At 43.9% G+C, this 20609-nt stretch overlaps 1 long non-coding RNA gene across 1 annotated transcript in view; it reads right to left on the bottom strand.

Annotated features, from left to right (window-relative positions):
* LOC142080467 (uncharacterized) overlaps nt 1-18145 on the bottom strand; it is a 39359-nt gene extending 21214 nt beyond the window's left edge. The window contains exon 1 of the long non-coding RNA XR_012672990.1: nt 17733-18145. This is a non-coding gene — a long non-coding RNA (uncharacterized LOC142080467). The remainder of the gene's footprint in view (nt 1-17732) is intronic.
* Nucleotides 18146-20609: the final 2464 nt, after the last annotated feature.

The following is a 20609-nucleotide window of genomic DNA, read 5'->3' as shown; positions in this document are numbered from 1 at the left end:
ATTGGCAGTTCTTCGTCACATTATAGCATCTCTAGGAAACACTTCAGTAATTGTTAAAATTAAGGGAATGAAGCAAGCAAGCATGTGTTGACAGGTGCATATAATCTGAAAGTTTAGCGTTACTGTCCTGGAACATAGCTGCCTGAAAAAGGGAGGAAAGAGCAGGTATTTTTTTCTTTAAGTTCCAGTATTAGAATATCCCAAGGGAAAGACATAGTCTCTTTAAAGTATATTCCTTTTTGGTTTTTGAGTCCATCTGCAAATGATTCAGACTGTGTCTCAAAATTTGAAATCTATAAAGATTCCTTCATCCTCTGATTGCAAAATATAAAGAATTTTTCAAATATAGTCTATCAAAAAATATCTCACTGTGCAATAGATTTGCACATAGACTGATCATCGATTTCACTCACTATTCCTTTACAAAGGCAGAAGGGGATGAAATAAGAAATGTTAGTCAGATTAACAGGACAGTTGAAACTAAACTTGCTCAGAAATGAAAGTTCATGCAGGAGAGACAAGAAGGAAAAAAAACCCAAAGAATTCTTAATGACCTTTCCTAGTCAAAATGCCAACATGAGTAACTAATTGAGATTTAAAAAATAATGTAGGTCACGCTTTTCACCTGGCTTTGCACCACATATCTTCGCTGTGTTGTTAGAATATCATCTGCTGCCTGGAGCTTCATGACCTGGAGAGATGTGCTATCATAATATAACTTTGCTGTGAACTGTTTAATTGCAGTCACGTTTCTCCCCACATGTGGTTGCTTTTCAGTGGTTGGTAAAAGCAAATCCTGCACACAGAGGTCAAAACTACAAAATGTTTTCTGTTAAAAGGCACTACATAAAGCCAAGCTATTCATAATATCTATGTTATTAGAAGTGTGATGTCACTTTTTCCAGTCAGATGGTGCCTTATCTAATGTCCATCCAAGCTGATGAAAAGTTTCCCATTGATTTAGGGGATACCGGATTGGCCCAAAACTCAAAACAAAAGGAAGCAAAGAAAGGAGTCTGCAGGCAAATCCTTAGTGTGCAGGGTTGACTCTCAGTGCTTCACAGGAGTAGAGGTATCGAGGGCTTCCTAGAGTTGGTGTTTTTCCTCAGCCATGAAGGATCCAACATACGAGGAACTGAGAGAGCTGGGGCTGTATTCCAGTGCTACGTTGCCTGCCAGGTGGATATAACCACTAGGTAGGGACATAGGTTCTCCCTTAGGCCTTGAGATACTGCATTCCAGGCTTTTCCATGGCCTAGTCTTCTGAACTATATGTAATCTTGCAGCTAGGGCACCTCCGCGAGATGTAGAAAAGGGAATTTCAGCTGTAGAGCCCAAGGCCTCTCATTTTATTGGGAAGAAAGCAGATGGATGAAACAGATACCATGACTAATTTTGGAGAGCAGGGAGTGGGAGGCTTTGGACACAATTCTCAAGCCATCTCCCAGATCAGGCCTCGGAGCACGTGTAAGAGCCTGAAGACCCATTCCAAGGGATGTGTCAGGCTAGGGAGGCAACTAATGAAAACAAGCACCTACACAGTAAGGGGGACTGCCTGGTACCTAGCTACATGTTAGGTTTGTAAATCTGGGGTTTGGCAGATGGGCTGTCATCCTAGACATGACCTTCTTCTAAACCCAATATTCTCATAAGAGTTGTCCAAACTCAATGGACTTCCCCAGTGGTTTGGTGTTACTGGTCAAACCTTTGAGTGATTCTCAAAAGGCAAACTATAGACAGGTCTTACCCAATGTGGGTTTATTGTGCTCAAGCACATCTCCAACCCCCAAAAGCAGCAAGTTTGGCCTGAGTGATCCATCATACTGTTCATTAGACAGTTTCCCTCTTCAGAGCTCACAGGTGCATTTACATGAGATGGGGTACCTTGCACTAGCAGGAAGTGATACTTAGTCATAGAAGAGGTCTCAGCCAAGCTTTGTGTTAATCAGTTATATAGATTCTCCATTCACAAATGTTATTTCCATCTGCCTATGGAAGCTCTCTCTGCCTATTTCCTGTGATTTCACCATCACTCTTTCAGTCATGAACTTTCTCAACATTTTTACTTTGTGAATACATTGCTCAGAGGTTGCTCCAGCCAGGAAAATGACTGGGGAAAAAAAACCCGACGCCTTTTTTTCTCTTATCAAAATAACCAAAATGGTATTTAGTGCTGATTGTGACGCTACTAATGGGAATAATGAAAAGAGATGCAAAAGAGCTACTTTAGCATAGCCAGGTTGGCTACAGATGTAGATCCCCTCACTTCATCTGATGGATAACCGGCTGAAAGGACTCCTAACTAAAGTCTCTCCATTCTTGTGCAAGCTGCTGTGAAGATTGCCCAAGCTGTGACTGAAGATACAATCTGAGAACAGTGACGCTGCATTCCCAGGAACAATGACAAAGTTTTAAGACAACAAATTTGCATACTTGTATCTGGAGGCAGAATCTGGCTTTCAGTATCTTGATCACAGGTGACATATTAAACAGAAAGCATCAACATAATCTCAGTTGCCCATTGAGACTTTGTGTGCCGGGCAAGCATGAGCCTCACCCTTTCACCTGTCACCAAAAGTGATTTGATATGGAAATAAGGCTGGAATTCCACAATGCCATTGTCACAGTTATTCACATTGACTTCAATGGCTATTACCATAATAAACATCACTCAAACATCAAGTGCCCGGTCCTGATGGTTTGCTTCATTAACTAATATCTGCAGGCCATTACTAGCTTGACCCTGAACAGTGTGTGTTCTGTCCCCTTGAAAGTAACTCTCAAGTAATTACCTGGTTACTAGTGAAGTAACCATCACTACTATTTTTAAAACTTTCCTCAGAAGTTCAGAAACTTACTTGCAATGCACTTTTTTTAATTTGTTAAGAAAAATCCTTCAGATTTAATAGTAAGCGTTCAGAGTCAGATGATCGCTTCTCATACTGCTCTGGGGATGATAGATCTGTACTGTATAATACACTTTAGGATCATCTGAAGACCCTTTTATACCAGTGGACTAACACAAAGTTGGTTTAGTGGAAATAAAACCCATACTCTAAACATTCACAAAAATATATACTCCTTTCAAAATACCGATAAGCATTTAATAGAACTAGAAGTGTTCTTCTAATCGAAAGCAGGGCATTGGTCCCACAACACCAAAAAGTCCCTCTGTGACTGTAATCACTGTAATAGGGTCTGCAGTTCTTGCAGAGTTGGATGGCTGGAAACCAGCTTATTAAGAAAGCAAATCAATCCACAGGTGTTGCCCAGATATTCCAAACTCTCTTGGCTGACATACATGCAGTTCCTGTCCAAGCCTCAGAGAATAAATCAGCACTTACTACCCCGAAGCCAAACCAGGACAGAACACAGAACACGCTGTTCTTCTTTAGAGTTTCCTCAGTTCCCTGTACAGTCCCAGTCTGTCTGTCTCGGCTCTTCCTGTTCCTGAGTCGTACAGCTCTTCTGAGGCCCAAACAAAGGATGCTCAATGCAAATAAAAAGATAGGCAGATAATGATATCTTCTAAATATTTGGTATGGGTGGGATTTTCCCCACCAACTGACGTAGGGGAAAAACAGATAAGGCACGTTGCCTAAACCAAATGTCCCTAGCAGTCAGCTTGGAAATTCATGCCAGTCAGCAGAAAGACTTTGATTTAAAGTATCAGAAGACCATAAAAGTAGTTGAAAGGGGGATGAGTAAAGAGAAGCCCTTGCCAATAGTCACTGGTTTTGATGTCAGATCATGTATCCTGGATGCGTTTTTGCTGTTGTAATAGCTCCATGAAGAGCTTTTTAGTGCTTTAAGGACCATCCAAGTGGCATGTGATTGCTAAGAGGACCCAGGAGGGAGGGGGCTGAAAGATGAATGGAAAGGAGAAATATGTGTAAGGCCCAAATGCCTATCAGTACAAACACAGCTAGTATGAACTCCTTGACCTTTTGAATTGCCAAAAATTGCTAGATGTTAAATCCTTCTGGAAGCAGTGCAGTGCTGGTTTTGTTTTGCATAATTAAAGGAAGCTTGCATTCTCATGCCTTCATCTGCGGTGGTGTCACAAACCACTGAAACTCTAGGAGTAAATTATGCAAAATGGAGGTGTGACACAGCTTCCTGATTTGGTCATTTTGTGCTTATAAGCTACGGTAAGTCCCTTAACATTACACATACAGTTAAGTGCCATGTATGAGGAAGCACCCCAGGCTGGAACATCATCCATCCATGAGAACTTGCTTAATCAGCCAATTGAAGTCATCCCATGTGTTTGACCCCAAACTTCCTCAAGAGTTCCCACCATCGATCAGAAGGAGATAGTCACAGACACAGGAAGTGATCATGTTACCAAAACAAAACCAGCTTACAATTTGACAGTCTCATAGGTTATTTATGCCGCACAGCACTGAAAAATAATAGCAAAAGCACATTAATGAAGAGATTCAAGCCATAAGTATTTTTGATTATCAGTTTCAAATAGACTCATTGTGTCTTCATGCTACTTCATGCTTCATGTTTTCACCCAAATAACTAACGTCCTGAAGTTGATTATGCTGTCATTTTTTCTCCCTGGGGCTGAGTTAGAACAAATAGGTAGTGAAGTCATCACAGTGTGCAACACAATGAGTGGTTAACAACTGAAGAGCCTCTATTTGTCTGGGTCCTAAAACACTTTAGGAACTGGATTGAAAACAAGCTCTTAACAAGATGATGTTGAATTTGCCCCTGTGATTGCCTAATTTGTCTGGGTTGCAACTATACAATCCAATAGTATAGAAGCTGATGTATGGTGTCATTTTCCCCTCTGGCTTTCTCACTTTGTAGTCTGCAGGTAATACAATTTAATGGTCAATCTAGATAGCCCTGTGGATCTTGCTGTGTTTCCAGTAATTGTATTAGAGCCTCCAAATGTTGTAGACCATTTTCAGATTTCCATGGCGGGCCTAGCTGATGGGAGGCACGGGAGCTGAGGACATCCAGCTGGAGAAACTCAGTTTCAGGTAGAACAGAACAGGATTAAAAAATACCTAAAAATACAGTGTCTATATATGTATTTTCAAGAGGAAAAATAATGAGCTTTTGTCTTGTTTTCTCTCTTGTTAGGGCTGTGCCCTCTTAGAAGAGGTTTCTCCATATAGCACTTAGACTTCCTTTGGACACCACAAAGTTCATAGTAGAGCCAGTGGCAAATCTGATGTTGGGTTTGATGCGACCACAGCCATGCTAACACCTCAATTAGCAGCCACAATCAAAAGATGAAGGAATAAACCCTGAGTAAAAGGAGCTGCTGCTTGCTTGGCTCTGTCCTAATTACTCCTCTGGCAACAGTCAGCCACAACCTGCACTTGAACATGGCTGGCAGTGCAGTGCCCCTCCGGCCAGCAGTGACCGGGAAGCTGTTTTTCTCCAGGAGAGGATGATTCCCCAGAAAAACAGCCTGTGGCTTCACGCTCCAGTGCTGCTCCCAAGGGCTGAGCGGTCACCGGAGCAGCGTCGGGAGGCAGGAAGTGGGGAAGGCAAAACGCCCCAGGAGCAATTCAAATGCCTACGCAGAGGCACCTGAGGTCACCTTTGGCCATGCTACTTGACCTCTTGCTGCTGCTCCAGAAGGGTCTGCTCTTGGATGTGAGTCATAGCTGAGTTTATCTCCTTGGTACCCTCAGGTCTGGGCACCTGGATTGCTCTGCTTGTGTCACGTTTGTCCCGTGGGGGTAAAATTGTCCTTCTCACTGACCTTCATCCTGTATCTGTGCTCTTTCATAAATAAGCCTAACCAGATGCAAGGATCAAAATCCTGATCCTTGTACCCTGTCACCTTCATTGCCTTCCAGAGGCTGCCAGGTAGGTCCCGAAGCCTGAGGAGATTATCCTCATCCTCACCACAAAACCCTTATGACCAGCTTGGGAACTGCAGCATTGTCTTTAAATTTGCTCTTTATACTCAGCAGAGCAGGAACAGCTGTTTCTGTTTTTTGATGATGTACCTGGCATATGCTTGGAAATTCCAAACGGTAAACAAATAAACAAAGCTTGTCAAATCCGTGAAAAAGTTTGCTTGCTTAAAACACAGTATGGGAGGGCGGTATTTTTGCACAAGAATATTTGAATTCTGATGAAAATCATCCATTTCATGGGGAGAAAGATGCAAAAAATTGGTTGTTTCAAAGTGATATTGAGAAAGAAAAATATTTTCATTTTCATTTCTTTTGAACTCACAATGTCAATTTATTATTTAAAGAACATGTTGTAACAGCATTCCTTTGGTCCAGACAAAACAGTTCTCTCTGTTTCTCTTCTAGTTCCTCCGCTTTCCATATCTCTATAATTTGTCTAAAAACCAAATTGCTAAAAACAGCAACAACTGCATAAAATTTATTAGGCAGCCTAGGGAGCCATTCTGGATTTTGTTCACATTCCACTTTAACTCTGACTGAAGCTGATGGGAGTTTGGCCAACAAACAGAAGGAGTTGGAAGCCGCCATGCTGCTAGAAATCTATGACCTACTTGCCATTACTGAAACTTGGTGGGTCATCCCACGACTGGTGTGGCTATCGATGGCTACAAGCTGTTCAGAAGGGACAGGTGAGAAAGGAGGGGCGGAAGGGTTGCCCTCTACATCAAGAAATGGAGAGAGTGTGAAAAGCTGTCTCTGAAGAATAGCCACGAGCAGGTTGAAAGCTTATGGGTAAGAATTAGAGATCGAGGCAACAAAGGGAACCTTGTGGTTAGTGTCGACTACAGGCTGTCCAATCAAGGGGAGCCTATTGATGAAGCCTTCTTACTCCAGCTACAGGAGGCATCATGCTCACAGGCTCTTGTCCTGCTGGGGGACTTCAACCACCCTGACATCTGTTGGAAAAGTAGCACAGTGAGCTGTAGGCAATCCAGGAGACTCCTGGAATGCATTGAGGATAACTTCTTAAGCCAGGTAATAGACAGCCCTACCAGAGGGGATGCAGGACTGGACCTGATGCAATGCAAGTGGTCACCAATGCAAGTGAGCTACTCGGTGTTGTCAAGATTGGAGGCAACCTGCACTGCAGTGATCACGCATGGGTGGGGATCGCAGTCTTGAGGGATATGGGTCAGGCAAAGAGTAAAGTCAGGACCCTGAATTTTAAGAAAGCAAACTTCCAGCTCTTCAAGGAATTAGTCAATAGGACACCCTGCGAAACTGCCCTCAGGGATAAGGGAGCAGAACAGAGCTGGCAGATCTTTAAGGACGCTTTCCACAGAGCACAAGAGCTCTCGATCCCCAGGTGTAAGAGATCAGGCAAGGAAGGCAAGAGACCGGCATGGCTGAGTCGAGACGTGCTGGTCAAACTAAAGGGCAAGAAGGAAACGCACAGGCAGTGGAAGCAGGGAGAGGTATCCTGGGAAGAGTTCAGGGACACTGCCCAGTTGTGTAGGTATGGGATCAGGAAGGCAAAGGCATGGATAGAGCTGAACTTGGCAAGGGACACAAAGAATAGTAAGAAGGGCTTCTACAGGTATGTCAGCCAGAAAATGAAGGTCAAAGAAAGCGTACCCCCCCAATGAGCAAGACTGGCGAACTGGTAACAATGGACGAGGAGAAGGCTGAGGTACTCAACAACTTTTTTGCCTCAGTCTTTGCTGGCAACCTCTCTTCCCACACCTCTTGAGTGGATGGACCACAAGATGGGGACTGGCAAAGCAAAGTCCCTCCCACTGTAAGAGAAGATCAGGTTCGTGACAACCTGAACATGCATAAGTCTATTGGGCCTGATGAGATGCGTCCCAGAGTCCTGAGGGAATTGGCTGATGTAGTTGCCAAGCCACTCTCCACAATGTTTGAAAAGTCACGGCAGTCAGGTGAAGTCCCTGGTGACTGGAAAAAGGGAAACATGGCACCCATTTGCAAAAACAGTAGAAAGGAGGACTCTGAGAACTACCGACCTGTCAGCCTCACTTCTATGCCTGGGAAGATCATGGAACAGATCCTCCTGCAAACTATGCTAAGGCGCATGGAGGATAGGGAGGAGGTTCAAGACAGCCAGCATGGCTTCCCCAAGGGCAAGTCCTGCCTGACCAACCTAGTGGCCTTCTATAATGGAGTGACTACACCAGTGGACATGGGAAGAGCTATGGATGTCGTCTATCTGGACTTCTGGAAGGCCTTTGACATGGTCCCCCACAACATCCTTCTCTCTAAATTGGATAGATATGGATTTGATGGGTGGACTGTTCGGTGGATGAGGAATTGGTCGCATCCAGAGGGTAGTGGTCAATGGCTCAATGTCCAGGTGGAGATCGGTGACAATTGATGTCCCTCAGGGGTCCGTACTGGGACCAGTACTGTTTAATATCTTCATCAATGACATAGTGGGATCGAGTGCACCCTCAGCAAGTTTGCAGACAACACCAAGATGAGTAGTGCAGTTGACATGCCTGAGGGACAGGATGCCATCGAGAGGGACCTGGACAAGCTCGAGAAGTGGGCCCATGTGAACCTCATGAAGTTCCATAAGGCCAAGCGCAAGGTCCTGCACCTGGGTGGGGGCAATCCCCGGTATCAATACAGGCTGGGGGATGAAGGGATTGAGAGCAGCCCTGCCGAGAAGGACTTGGGGGGGACAAAAAGTTGGACATGAGCCGGCAATGTGCGCTCACAGCCCAGAAAGCCAGCCGTATCCTGGGCTGCATCAAAAGAAGCGTGGCCAGCAGGTCGAGGGAGGTGATTTCGCCCCTCTACTCTGCTCTGGTGAGACCCCACCTGGAGTACTGCCTCCAGCTCTGGAGCCCTCAGCACAGGAAAGACATGGACCTGTTGGAGCAGGTCCAGAGGAGGGCCACAAAAATGATCAGGGGGATTGAACGCCTCTCCTATGAGGAAAGGCTGAGAGTGTTGGGGTTGTTCAGCCTGGAGAAGAGAAGGCTCCGGGGGGATCTTATTGCAGCCTTTCAGTACTTAAAGGGGGCTTAGAAGAAAGATGGGGACAAAATTCTTAGCAGGGCCTGTTGCAACAAGGGGTAATGGTTTTGAACTAAAAGAGGGTAGATTTATACTAGATATAAGGAAGAAATTTTTTACGATGACGGTGGTGAAACACTGGACCAGGTTGCCCAGAAAGGTGGTAGATGCCCCATCCCTGGAAACATTCAAGGTCATGTTGGATGGGGCTCTGAGCAACCTGATCTAGTCGAAGATGTCCCTGCTCACTGCAGGGGGGTTGGACTAGATGACCTTTAAAGGTCCCTTCCAACCCAAACTATTCTCTGATTCTATGACTCTATGAATTTAACTAGCAATCTCAACAGGAACAAGTTCACGTCCTTTTGGCGGAAATGTCATGACCTTCTTTCATAAACTTGCTCATGTAGAATTTGGTTTTTTTCAGACTGTGTATGCATATGAAAGCTATTCCAAGAAAGAGAGGGACTGGGAGAGCTTCCTTCTCCTCTTTTCAATAAATAATTGTCTGATGGGGGTCTCTGTAAACTAATGTGGGATGGGATTCACTTAGTTTTCCAAGCTCCTGTAGCTTGAAATCTGCACCGCAGCACCAACGTTCTTAGGACTAACAAGTACAGAGAAAATAATGGTGCCAGTTTTGCAGTCTACGTAGATGAACAGAGAAAAAGAACAAGCAGAAGAGGAGTTTGCATCAAAGACACCCCAAAATTAAGGGTGTCTTCTACATGTAACTTTTTTTTTTTACAAATTCATAAATCCTGAGGAGTTTAGAAAAGGAATTTGCCAGTTTGACTTTCGATGATGTGACAAGCCATAATAAGTTAGCCTGAGCATTGATGCAAAACATGGTTTTTAGTTGCTGTGAAACTGTGCTATCGGTAAACAGTTGAATTTCCTGCATGTGAGAAGCAGAAAGGCGGCTGCTAACTTACCTGTCCTCTTTTCATGGTAGTGAAGCATGACTGGGAGGTGTTCCTGCTTACAATGCCAGTCCTAGGTACCTGCTGTGTCCACACAGACCATTGGAATGCCAGAGCTTTGACCTCAGTATCTTACTTTCTGGGAGGAGGAGATGCTTTAGATGTTACACCAGATATTTCTGTGTGTAAAGGTTAGGTAGTTTGAGGCACTTTCTGAAGTATAAGAGCTGGCTGTGCTGTCATGTCAACATGGCCAATACTGTAAAAGTGAAACAAAAAGGGGATGTAAGAAGGGGGTGCTGAAGGTAGGTAGAAGACAGTCAGAACTTTAAAGAATCCCTGGCTTTGAACTGGAATAAATCCAGTTAACTGAAAGATGAAGGAGGATGAGGATTTATTATGGGCTTCCATGTGTACAATTCTTCATGACCTCATGTGCTGCAGTACTTATAGGTGCTACCTGAATGGTGACTCAAAATCTCTCTCTTCACTTCTGACCTTTTGCCTATTGTCCAGTCTCATATTTCTGGTTGTCACTCCAACATTTACTACAGTTATCCAATACTTGAATTCAAAAAACTCTGCTACTTTTTCCTCCACAACAGACCTAGATGTTTTTCCTCTCCAACTACATTTCTATCTATCTGCTTTGCTTCTTGTCTTCTCCTAGCTTCAGGCAGACTGCTTGCTTGGGATCTTTGTCCTCCTGGGTGTTTTACTATGCATTTCTTCATTGTGGGCGCTATCTCCACTTTCTCATGCTCTAAGCCTCTTTCCTTTTCTTGTTCAGACACTTCTTTAAAACATTTTTATTCCCCTGCCCCCATGCAACATTTGCACTTCTTTGCATCGGAACTGCTACTCTGTCTTTGTACCTGTCTGATTTTGATTGCAAATGTTTTCAGGCAATTTTGAGTGCAAGAGCACAGTTGCAAATTCAAAGTTGCACAGTGCCAGCTCTACTTTCCTGCACTGACAAAATGTATTTGCTGCTGAAATGCAAGACTTTCTTCTCTGTGATTCACCATTTCATATGTTACTGCTTTTTCAGACATTACAGGAGTTCAGAGACAAGAAGTTTTCCCTTGAATCTGGTTCTTACGCATAAGCTTCAGACGAAAAAGAACAGTTTTCTTTAAGATACAGAAGTGTTTGGTTCAATACCTCATTAAGCAGTATGGGCAAGTGTATAACCTGTGTTGTTCTGTGAACAATAATACATTAGTCACAGAAGACATCAGCAGTTCCTTAAGGCAACACATTTTCTTGGACTTCTCTAATACTAGCCCCTCCCTATGCATTTTGCAACTATTTCCTGTTCCTTTACAAGGTGATTGACCCATTGTACATTTTAGGTATTCTCATTAAGGTCATTATTGAACCCATATCTTAAATAATGTTAGAACAAAAGACTTCCCAAGAGGTTCCCAACTGTTCTGGCATGGAACATGTGACACTAAATGACTCTGCACTCTCAACTCTGAGACACCGTGCACCATGCACATGTCCTGCTGGCAGTTTTCAGAATGAGGTATCAACATACAGCTTCAAATCAACACACTTCAAGTATCCCTTTCAGTTTCAGCGAGATTAATTACCATTTTTAAATGCCAAATCCAGACAACTGTTGTGAGACTCGGTGCATTTGGCTTGTACTCTGTTCTTGCCTGTGTAGGAGCCTCCTTTGCTGACACAGGCAGTGCCCACTACTGTAAGGTACCTCCCTGCATTCTCACAGGGGACATTTTGGATTAAGTGGAGAAATACAGACTGCAGAACTACTGAAAATCAGCCTGGCATTAACTTCTGTGAAAGGGGGGACATGTCTAGAAGAGCTTTTATTGACTTGAGACCCACGCTAATTACCTTTCCTCCTCGTACTGACAATTTCATCAGTAGAACTGAATCAGTACTGAAAATCAGTAGATTTTCGTCATAGTAACAGGAAGAAGAGTTCCCCTAAATACAGTCACAGAGCAATAGCCATTTATGTGTGTGTGTAGGGGGTATAAAACAACTCAGAAAAACTGAGCGTGTGAAAATAGCTTTCAGAGGCACAATTATGCACCTTTCCACCACCATGTTTAATGTTGCTCTGCCTTCTGCCCTGTCTGTTGTATTGGTCTCTCTGTGCAGCTGGAAGATCAGCAAAGACAGTGATCTTTGCAATTGTACAACATCTAGTACATCTGGAGCACTGTCAAAATTATTTAGTTGTGGCAGAAACTAAATCAAAATAAATCAGGAATGAATCTGTGCACTGCACTTCCCACTTCCCATTCTCCTGTCCTGGCTACACCTACTGTAAGCAAAGCATAAATAGCAACAATATTCATTTATAGCAGCAATAACACTGACTAAAATATGGAACAAAAGGTTCATGGGTGCCAAATAAGGCTGTCTCTATGTCCACAGAAAAGGAGTTTACTGAATGTAAAGTTAGAAATCTTCTTTCCTCAAAGACCATTCTTGTCTACTCCTTAATGAATAAGTGATAAATATTTCCCCAATGCAAGTGCTAAGCAAGTAGTTCACCTACACTTGATAGTGGTACATAAGGATCAAGTGAGAACATCCTGCCTGGTACAACCTGTACTTGATGCTTATCCAAAGCCCTGTCTTCTGTAAAGAAGAGATTGTGTGTTTATACTTGCATCTTTGCCTACATTGGAAGTGTGCTTTTGAAATGGGTCTCCCAGTCACCCCCACAGGCTGCATGCTATCATATTGCAAATCATCTTGGGTTGCATGAACTGGACTCCTGAAGACATGCCCTGGCTGCCTGTGGATGTCCTGTCCCTGGGACCGAACCGGAGACAGTGTATAGTGAAAACCGTGCAGATGTTGGGTCCTCCTTTTGACTGCTATGGGTGTCTAAAATAAGACAGAGTGATTTGCCCTCTGGAAGCTCCTGTTCTTCTCAATTGACTATGCAGGCAGCCGAAGTTGCCTAGCTCAGATACAGATGACTGACTTGACAGACATATAAAGCTAGGAAAGAGAAATCCCACCCTAGGCATCTAACTCTGGGCAGCGTGAAATGCTCTTTGTTCTTTTAAACACAGTCACCATAACAGACAGGCTTAATATATCTTCCTGTTTCTTTTTTTGCCTTCATAGCGCAGAACATACCGTTGACAACACGTTAAATAATGACAGGTAGACAACTGTTCTCACAGGGATGTGGCTGAGTCGTCTTTGGCTCTCGGAGAGCTCAGTGGTTGTCTGATTCCTCTGGTCTCACCTCACAGGAAAAAAATCACCTCTCTAAAAGGTGGGGAATGGCAAGTTTCACATTTACAACAGCTGAATACTTTTTAACATCAGGACGTGTCAACGGATAATGCTCGTACTGCGAAAAACTGGCATTGTTCCCATGTTGCCAGCCCTGACCTTTGGCCAGTTTGCTTCGTTATACAGCCCTGTGGACTCGAAGCTTGCCATCAGCAGCAGGCCAAAGCACAACACGGTCATAAAACACCTCACCGTGAAAAAACCACATAGAACAATCCAGCCTTTCAATGGTTAAAAAAAAGTTCATGAGAGTGCAGGCAAGGCCACCAAAGGAATGCACACAAGGTTGTCTCTCCTGCTGGCACTCTGACTAGGCTCTGCAGGCTCCTTGGGGCAATCAGCTGGTCGAGGCTGGTAGCTGCAGGGCCAGTTGTGCACATCGGCTCCTGTTCCCCGTTTTGCCTCTACAACAGCTTTTCCCTGTCCACCTCTGTAAGTTTTTCACTGCTCTGACTCTTTTATACTATGCTATTTTTAATGGTTTTCTGTTACTGATATGCAGGCCCAGGATTATGACTATCCAAAGGAACAGCCAAGGCCAGGGACATTGCTTGGGAGTTTTTTGAGCACACATCCCTCAGATCAGAGGAGCTTTCAATGAACTTGCCACTGCAATTGTTCTGTTACTGTAATTTCTCTTCTTTGCCACTTCCTCCTATGCTACTTTTATCCTGTGGCTCAGCACTTATGGTCATAACATTTAACTGAGTATAGAGAAAAAAAGAAAATAAAAAAAAGAAAAGCAGCTACAATTCTTAAAATCTGGCTCCTTTGCCACATGTGAGTTGACATCGAAAAAAATATGTCCTTATTGCTTGAACCTGTTCCAGTCATGAGAACGGCAGTTCTATAACAGGAATCTCGGTCAAAATCACAGTCAAGACTTCCTACTGTGGTTTGCCACGTTAAAGTAATAATACACCCATCAGGTTAACTTCTAATAAACTCCACTGCACTTTGCTTCACAGCCCTTGGAACAAACAAAGTGTGAGTGCATTTCCGATGCTGAGTTCAAGCCTCTGATTGCCTCAGATTTTCTAATGAATCTGAGGAATATTTTCCTAGTTCAACTTGGGGACTTTCCATGCATTGATGAAATCTGGGTCATGGTATAAATGTGTTCAGCGGTTGGACTTGTTTTAGTGACTCACATTATGCTGCCTCCAGGGCTCACCTGTGCTAACCCCAGCCACGACTAGGAATTAAGTTCAGAAAACACTGGAGGGGAGACAGAGTTCAGCTGTCTCACTTCTTCACAGGAAAAATACTTTTCCCACCCAGGCAAGCAATCCTCCTCCTTTTTCCAGGAGAGTCAGAGAGTGAGAAAGATTTAGGCTGTTTTCTAGAAGAGGAGTGGCCATCCACTCTGGTTTGCTGTGTCAACATACTCGCACGTTACAGGCAACCTCTTTTACACAGCAGCACTCTTCTCTCCTACAGAGATGCCACGTGATGGGTATATTATTGGTCATCTTTCTCCTCTTTTTATGTTTTTCCTCCACCAGGTTTCCTGGCTTTTGTCTTTATCTCAAGGAGCACGAGTAAGGGTACTGTCCTGCTTTTTACTTGGAAACACTGAATGGTCCTGTGGCAAAGGCCAAAGTTGCAACACTGCAGAGGTTGGCATCTGGCATCTGGCAGGGCCAAGACAGAATGGCACGGGGTGAGAGGAGGTAAATGGGAAAATAAGGGAGAAATGTGGGAGGCATCTGCCACTGGGGCATCTGCTTGCGTTGGGACCTCTAGCCACCACAGTCTGGCACTCACTGCAGCCTGGCACTGCCAAGGACCTCTTCTGCTCTGGGACATTGGCTCCACGCTGGCCAAAGCCCACCTGGGCTGTAATTCCACACCTTTCAGTGGAGTTACACCATATAAATTCAGCTGTATGTTTTCCTGGGTGAGACAGTTCCCTATAAATAATGTTCACAAGCTTATGCTGCAAATCTTCTGGGAAAATTCAGTTATATGAAGAATGCTTTAGCTTTCAGCTGACCTAAAGCTGTGCAACATTCTATTACTTCACACTGCCAGTGAACACAAAGCCTGATTCATGGTTGTTCACAGGCAGAAACAAGTCAAATTAAGAGCAAGCAGTTACCAACAAGGGGATTGGTATTTCACTCCATATGATTAGCGTTTGTCGCGTTGCCTGTGCATCCTCAGAGTTTATGGTCCAAAAGATAACTAAATCTTTTCAATAGAGCCCTCGGTCATTAAACCTGTGCTTAAAACATAATTTTGATACAGCCATGCACAACTCTGCTGTAACTAGCCTCTGTGAGCTCTGGGCATTTGTTTTTGCAGTTCTTCTAGGTAAGTATTTGGTTTCTGACTGCTCATCTGGCTATACAGTAAATTCAGCTTGTATTTGGTGGCTCATCTGTGGTGCAGATTTTTGGTAGTATGAGAATTACATAAGTGGTTGTTTTTCCAGTACTGAAACATGAATGGCATGAGAGGTCCTACCTGCTGAGACATCCATGCCAGTGGGATATGCACTGCTCATCAGCAGCAATTCTAGGATAAAAAATGAGTAAGAAAAGAAGTCACTGCTTTTGCGATGATATTTGCTTTGACTGATCAGCAGGTTTTAGACCCGTGACCTTCAGCGTCATAACACAAATTACTTAAGTAATGTCATTAGCTGGTGGCAGAAGGATGGTGTTACCCTTTAGAGAGACTGGCAAAGAGCACACGTGTTTTATAAACCTGTCAAACCAGAATATTGGGATGTCATAAAAAGACACTGACAGTTTCATTAGAGTGCTGTTTTATGTTTACATAATAAGAGTTTTAATGTATCTTAGGTTTGAGGGGAAGAGGAAGAATGAGGTGTTCCCCTAAAGGTTTCTTTTTTCCTCATATGGTCCCATTGCTAGAGGAAAAGTGTCTGGCAGGAAGTAATCCTGGACCGGGTCCGAGGGAAAGTCTGCGTTATGCAAGACTTGCAGGGAACGTGGACTCCCCACAAGAACAGCATCTAGGCTCCCTCCCATGCTGATGGCTGGCTGAGATCCTCCGGTCATTATAATGAATAAGGGAAAGGCATGCATGCAAATGCTCAAGAAAAGAGCACAAAATTGCAGAGAGGACTCGTCCCCTTTCCGTCAAGCTGGGCTAGTAAGACTTTCTGCAATTGCAGACTGTGGACATCAAAGGGAAAAAAAAAATACCAACTGATTACTGCTGCCAAACTTAGGTACTGTCTGTTTAAATTCCCTTTGGCAATTGACTTGTAGTGCTGCAAAGTCCCAGGAGATTTTATTCCATGGGGATTTACGGCAGAGGCAATGGAGATGAAGAAGAAATTGTATTCCATCTCAGTTATCATTAATGAATAAAGGTACCCAAATGTGTCCTCTGATAAGGGCTTTTTTGGCCTGAGCAGGGCTCAAAAGGGAAGCAAAGAACATGCAGCTGTTAGGTACATTGCTGCTCTGTGCACAGTAGGGATTGAATTGGAGGAAATGCATAACCCAGCCAGCCTGTGATAACAGCTTCCACCTAATCCCCAACCAACCATCCCCAACCTCCAAGCCCTCACTGGGCGTTTTGGAAACTGACTGATAGTTTTGCAGGATCCACCTCCTATATCTTTCTGACCATTTTTGGAGGGATTCTGGCTGTTGTTCCCCAAAGAGGCTCTTTAGCTTTTCCTTCAATAGTTTGATAGCTCACTTCCAAAAAAAAACGCATGTGCGAAAGACAGAATTCCACCTGCAGTCATGGTGTATTAAAACTGGAAACTACAGGCAAATATGTCAACTGAGAGTTCTCAGAAAAACAGTTCATAAACCACATCAGCCGATATCAAATGCAGAACAACACAGCTATGTAAAGAAGAAGGTTGGCTAACATAATTGCCAGAAAACCATCCTCATTGATGGAGTCTGCCAACAACAGGTGATGTAAGAGCTGGCAATGAATGAAGCTGTGAATGTGAATGTGATGTCTGGTGGTATTTCTTGAGAGATGTTCACAGCATAGCAGTTGGAAACTTACAGAACACCATTTAACCTCAGAGATGCCTGAGGTTAAACCTGTGCAGTCCGACTCCTATGGCCAACAGGAACATCTCCTGTGTGTTTCATTCCTCTCTTCTGCGCATCTGGCTTGGGCTGGATTGAGCATTATGGGCTGGATTGAGCATTATAACTCATGTGCAGTGAACCAAGTCCTTTAAGACATTCCTGGCCCCTCAGTTGTTTGCTCCATCCCTCTGCCAGTGTCCCCACACTAAGGTGGCAGACGGTGGCATGAAGTAAGGCGGGGAAAGAGTGTGCCTGTCTCTCAAGTGATTGCAGTGCATGGTCAGTCATGTAAGTGCAAATGCACTGTCATCAGCGCTATGAACTGTGGCAGCTGCAGGGTGAATGCACATCACCCTCTGCGACCCCTGCTGTGACCTGGAGGCGGGGAGCTGCTCAGGGAGCCGCAGGATGTCACGGCCACTTACCTCATGGCTGACAGAGCCTCACTTGGTCCCACCAGAGCCCCTCTGGACAACAGTAACCCAGCTGTGTTTGCAACACAGTGTTGTTACCTGTGGCTGGAGCGAGGCCACTGCGTGTCAACTCACCAGCGCTTTCGGTCCCAGTCACTCGGAGTCATTTGAACCTCAGCCCCGGGCAGGCTCCGTCCCCTCCTGTTGCCTGCTGTGCCCGGCTGCCTGAAATGCTGGAGCTGCAGTTTCTCTGCCAGGACACTGTTCAGACTAGCATATCTATGTCTGACTGCATGAGCCCGTTGTCGTCCTTTCCCCTTCTTGGCATGTCCCGTATCTTGTTCACGCTTGGCAGCTTGGCTTGCTGTTTCTGGCTGCCCTGCCCCAGGAACAGTGCCGGGCAAAGGCTGCAATTCGCAGCAGCCCCAGGCAGCGTGGACAGAGCCTGGCTCCGGCTGAGTTGCCTGGGGTGCTCCGGTGGGGGGCTGTGGGTGGTGCAGGGACACCTCTCAAGTGGGCGTTTGAACCTTTGTCATCCATGCTGCTCCAGAGGGCACTGAAATGAAATTCAGGGATTGTCAGTCTGTTTCTCTGGAAGCAGGGTTTTTACTGTCAGCATGGTAAGTAATTCTGGTCTTATCGTCCAACAAAATGGAAAAGGAAACAAATGTTTAGAAGGTTTCAGGGGAAGCAGAAAATGTCTCCAGAATTAAATGGACTGAAGGATAAGCCGTCTGTCCGTAAATGAGTCAATGTATTCTTAAACTACAGTTTAATGCTTAAAAACCTGATGGGTTTTATGAAATGTGATCACGGTTTCTCCCTATTTTGAGAAAGCACGTTCACATACTGAAAAAAAAAGCAAAGGCCAAACTAATGTGCATTAGTTGGCAAGTGCAGCAGACAAGCCAGATGCATATCCAGTATGCTGCAATCCACATGGCAGCCTGAATAAAGTTCTGCAGCTGGGCAGGAAAAAGAGGAGCATGGGCAAATACTTGCCATGCATATGCTCAACAACTGCTGCATGTCTTCCACAGCAAAAACACGCATTCCCACGTGTCCTCCCTGGTAAGGTGCCACGGTAGCAGCCATGGCTGAGGAAAGGGCAGTTGCCATGTGGCTCCAGAGCGTGGTGTGTGTGACTGTATGTGTGCCTGCAAAATGCCCCATCTTTCTACAATGATACAGTTCTAGATTATGAATAATTTAGATAACACAGTAATTAGGGCCATATAAATATAATCTAGACAGAAGATGAATTCTTCCCGGCTAAGAAAGTTCCCTTTGGACAAAGTCACGTTGCCAGCACACCAGAGCTGGAACAGCTCATGGGTGTATGTGTGTTACTATGTCCCTCTGAAGGACCTTCAGTCCTCTCAGCTGTTGAATTGGCATCTTTCAGTAGCACTAAGTTCACTTTGAAAAGTGGCTGATAAGTAATCAGGAAAAAACCTTTCCGCAGACAGAATATTTTCTGGGGAGTCTTGTCTGTAGAAAGCAGTATCTTAGGAGAGGCCTTCACCTAAAACATTGCAAGTCCATGACACACTTTCAAGTCATCCAGAATTTTTCTTTTATTCTCTTGACTTTTGTTTCTCATGCCGAGACCTCATCAGTCAAATTTGGGTTTGTAAAATAGTTTCTTTTTGGGCACAGAAGCAGGAACATGTGAGCTGCTTGTAAACACTTCAAACACCATGAGGCATGTCTCTTCTGAGAGGAACTCTCACCGTATCTGGTGTAGGTATGCATGCTGCAGATGAAAATCCTGTTGTCTTCATCTAACAAATCCATCTACCAGGGAGGAAAAAGTTCTTTAGCAGTGAGCAGCCCACTCTTGCACTTACTTAGAAAATTCCCATAGAATCATTGCAGAAAAACTTGCACACCCTAAAAACATCTTAAAGGCAGCTGAAATGAAGAACAGGACAGAGAAGAATATAGATTTCCTTAGGATGTCTGTCTCTAAAGCAATGCTGAGGACTTCTCCAGAATCCGGTGGTACCGACCACGTGATCTCTGAAAGGATATGACAGAACTGAAGGAGTTAGTTTGTAGATATATGATGGGACTGAGCAAAGGCTCAGAAAAACTTTCATGTGTCAGAGAAATTGAAAAGATTGGAATCATTGACCCTAGAAAGGAGAATATTAAGAAGGGACACAATACAAGTCTGTAGGATAATGAAAGATCTAGAGATGACAGATACGGAGCATCACTACTTGTGCAGCAAGGGAACATTCAATGAATGGAGAGGTAGCAAATTCAAACCTGGCAAAGGACATATTTTTTTCATGGATGTGGAATCACAGTAATCAAGAACCTACAGAAAATGAAAAAAGAATGAGCATTTTACTAAATATCAGGAATATGCTTTGTCTCTATTGGCATAGTGTAGCACCTACCCATTACCCAACACAGAATAAAAAAATGAAATGAAACAAAAATCTGCAAAGACATATTATGAACACTGTGTCCCACTTTGCATTAATGTGTTTATAATCTTTGGGATTTAATAACTTTATAGCCATTTGCATTGCTATGAGGAAGAAATTTCTTCAGATGAAGGTAAGAAAACATGGCTAAGAGGAGAGCTCATGCACACTCAGTGGCATAGCACAAGGTCTCCTCTCTGAGTCTGAAGTAAATTCATTTTGATACTTCATCAATACACTGCAGTTCTCTTAGGAATTAGTGCTATTCCTTCAAAAATGCTTTTGTTTCTGACTATTCACTGAAGAAAATGTGCAGAAAGAGAGGACATTCACTCTACAGCATAACTGCTACCAAAAAAAGGAAAGCAAGACAGATAATGATGACCTTGGAAAGCATTCTCTGTGCTTTTTTTTTTTCTTTTTTAATTGAATTCTTAACAATAAATTATGATCTCTGCCTTGATCGGGGGACCGTGGAGCATTCTGATGGCACTGTCAGATGGCAGCGTCTGTCATCCTCTTTAATAATTTGCAGCATCTCATTTTTTGTGGAAAGAAGCATACCAGCATCACA

The sequence above is a fragment of the Calonectris borealis genome, chromosome 3 (genome assembly GCF_964195595.1).
Source record: "Calonectris borealis chromosome 3, bCalBor7.hap1.2, whole genome shotgun sequence".
NCBI classification, from domain to species: domain Eukaryota; kingdom Metazoa; phylum Chordata; class Aves; order Procellariiformes; family Procellariidae; genus Calonectris; species Calonectris borealis.
Note: the sequence above shows the minus strand (reverse complement) of the source record. Positions and strands in the feature narration are given on the sequence as shown.